The 3,347-nt window shown below is 38.7% G+C and overlaps 1 protein-coding gene across 4 annotated transcripts in view; it reads left to right on the top strand.

The window, feature by feature from the left end:
- Positions 1 to 3,347, top strand: part of LOC107689071 (ataxin-2-like protein) — a 17,898-nt gene that overhangs the window by 3,763 nt on the left and 10,788 nt on the right. The window lies entirely within an intron of this gene.

Genomic DNA, 3,347 nt, shown 5'->3' with positions numbered 1-3,347 from the left:
TTAGGGCTGTGCGATTAATCGAAATCGTCATAAAATCGCGATTTGAGCTTGCGCGATTTCTAAATCGCTTTATAGTGCCTATATGGAGCATGAGAACAGAACAGACCAGGCGGGCATACAAACGTAACGCCAGGTTCACACACTCCGTCTGTGGTGCGTATTTTTTTCGCGCCCATGTTAACGGATCAGAGCGTTCACACTGCATGCGATTGCGGTCCAGAGCTCTATGACCAATGCATGGCAAAAAAAAATCCCTGGACACGGGATTTTTATTTATTTTTTTCTGCCATATATGTTTGTTCTAGAGACATGTTATAGCTTTTTGATAAAGCTCTAATTGGTTTTCTTTTGGAAATATGTTTCAAATTCACACTGAATGCATTAATGACTGTAAAGAATGTCTGAGTGTGTCAAAATCGTGATTAAAATCGAAATCGCAAAATTGATCAAAGAAATCGCAATAGTTTTTTTGTCCATATCGCACAGCCCTACTTTGAACGTTGGATGTGGAATATAGGGCCGAAACGATTAGTCGACATTATCGACAACATCAACCATAAAAAATAGTCTACAAATATTTTTGTTGTCGAGTAGTCGTTTGATCTCATGTGACCTAATGTAAGAGCCTGCAATAATGCAGTTTGACCAGTGTGGCACTGTAGCACAAGACTGTAATTCAGCTCTCCTGGATGCAATTCAAGAGAAGAAGACACAGCGCTTCAGAGCAAACTAAGCGGCAACCTTCTGGTCTCTCTCTTGAAACCAACACGGAAGTGACTTAAACTGCAATTCATCGACTGGCCGCTAGAGACTGGCTCCAAAAGGGAGTCGGTCCCATAGACCCCCCATGTTAAAATGCCAAACTTTACAGCAGAAAAAAATGTTTACAGCCTGGTACTAAAAGCGGTTTTGGTCTATATAGCTAATTTTGCTTTTCATGACAACTGTGAGGGGGGTGATTTTTATTTTTTATAACTCATCCGTTTAAATTATATTAAGCCTTAAAGTTCTGCATAATTAAGGGCGTGGCCACTTGAGTGACCGGTGGATTGCCGCTGCTGTCACCACCGTCGAGCTAGGTCCCACCTTTGCCCATTTTCGATTATCCGAGAGTGACGCGCTGCCAAGATGGCGACGACCAGCTCTGCCTACTTTAGGCTTCAAAAATGCCCTTCAGGTGACATCACGGACACTACGTCTATGTTTTTTTTCAGTCTATGGCGCAAACGCAGCCGAACCTGAAGCTGCTAAGCAGTGTTTGGCTAAATATGTAAATATATGCTGCACGCTTTCCTCTCAATAATGAAATAAACGCAACAAAAACTGACAGTGGTGTGAAAGCAACAGTTAAAAATGCATCTGATTACAGCCATGTGGATGTTTGCACGAGCTCTGCAGTTCAGTACTCCAGTAAAGTACAGTCACATCACATGTATTTAAATAGTACTTTATGCAATAGATAGCCTTAAATCAATCAGCTTTACAATATTAAACATGAAAACCAGAGTCAGTGTCGCTTTTAGTAAGAATTACAGCTTGATTTTCTGTTTTAAAGCAGCTCTCCAGTGTGGAGCTAGCTAATGATAAAATCTTTTTATTAGTGGAAAAAAAAAAAATTTTATTAAAGTGGTGTTAAAGTTTGGTTTGTAGAGTTCAAAGCTTGATCTAGCTCCCCTTCACGTGAACGCGCGAAATGGAGGGGTACGGGAAAGGGGAAGGGCTAAGGGGTAGAATTGGGATTGGGCCTTAAACTGCAATTCATCGACTGGCCGCTAGAGACTGGCTCCAAAAGGGAGTCGGTCCCATAGACCCCCCATGTTAAAATGCCAAACTTTACAGCAGAAAAAAATGTTTACAGCCTGGTACTAAAAGCGGGCTCCCGCCTCTTTGTCCATTTTCGATTATCCGAGAGTGACGCGCTGCCAAGATGGCGACGACCAGCTCTGCCTACTTTAGGCTTCAAAAATGCCCTTCAGGTGACATCACGGACACTACGTCTATGTTTTTTTTCAGTCTATGGCGCAAACGCAGCCGAACCTGAAGCTGCTAAGCAGTGTTTGGCTAAATATGTAAATATATGCTGCACGCTTTCCTCTCAATAATGAAATAAACGCAACAAAAACTGACAGTGGTGTGAAAGCAACAGTTAAAAATGCATCTGATTACAGCCATGTGGATGTTTGCACGAGCTCTGCAGTTCAGTACTCCAGTAAAGTTAGCTCAGAACTGTTTTGATTATTATAACCCTGTAAGGTATTTTAAGAGAGATTTTGTTGTGAATAAAATAGTTTATCCAAAAATAAAACGTCTTATCACTTACCTTTATTTTGTTTATTATTTATATGGCTTACAAAAGGAGATGTTTGGCAGAATAATGCCATTCAGTTACTTTTTCATATGGCTTATTAAATGGTGAATGAGAGAGTTTCTCTGTCATCTCATTTTGTGTGCCAAATATATTTTTGTATAAATTAATTGTATAATAATTGTAATTACATAATATGATTTTCAAAGGCTGAAGTGATTACCTTTATTTTTAGAATATGTATAACTCAATATTTTAACTAATTGCAAAAGCAGAATAATCAATCAAAGTCTACTGATTAATCAGTGAAATAATCGATGATTAGTCGATTAATCGATTATCAAAATTATAGTTTGTTGCAACTCTAGTGGAAAATCCTTCTGTCCTTCAAACAGGGTTCCCATGGTTCCTTAAAGTCTCAAAGGGGTGGTTCACTGTTTTTTTTTTCTAGGCTTGAGCATAACCGAACCTGAAGATGCTGAGGGACATTTGGATGATTATGTGAACATAATAGCTGCGCGCTTTCCTCTCAATAACAAAATTAACATCAAAAACTGACAGCGGTGTGAAAGCAGCAGTTAAAAACGCATCTGATTACAGCGATGTGGATGTTTGCACGAGCTCTGCAGTTCAGTACTCCAGTAAAGTACAGTCACATCACATGTATTTAAATAGTACTTTATGCAATAGATAGCCTTAAATCAATCAGCTTTACAATATTAAACATGAAAACCAGAGTCAGTGTCGCTTTTAGTAAGAATTACAGCTTGATTTTCTGTTTTAAAAGTCTACTGATTAATCAGTGAAATAATCGATGATTAGTCGATTAATCGATTATCAAAATTATAGTTTGTTGCAACTCTAGTGGAAAATCCTTCTGTCCTTCAAACAGGGTTCCCATGGTTCCTTAAAGTCTCAAAGGGGTGGTTCACTGTTTTTTTTTTCTAGGCTTGATTGCGTTTATGGGGTGCAGTCTAACATGTGTTAATCCTTCGTTTAAAAAAAAAAAAAAACGCAATATTTGTCACAATTTACCTTTATC

This window comes from Sinocyclocheilus anshuiensis, unplaced genomic scaffold, assembly GCF_001515605.1.
Source record: "Sinocyclocheilus anshuiensis isolate Anshui unplaced genomic scaffold, SAMN03320099.WGS_v1.1 scaffold653, whole genome shotgun sequence".
NCBI classification, from domain to species: Eukaryota; Metazoa; Chordata; class Actinopteri; order Cypriniformes; family Cyprinidae; genus Sinocyclocheilus; species Sinocyclocheilus anshuiensis.
The sequence above is the reverse complement of the archived record's forward strand: the minus strand, read 5'-3'. Positions and strand labels throughout refer to the sequence as shown.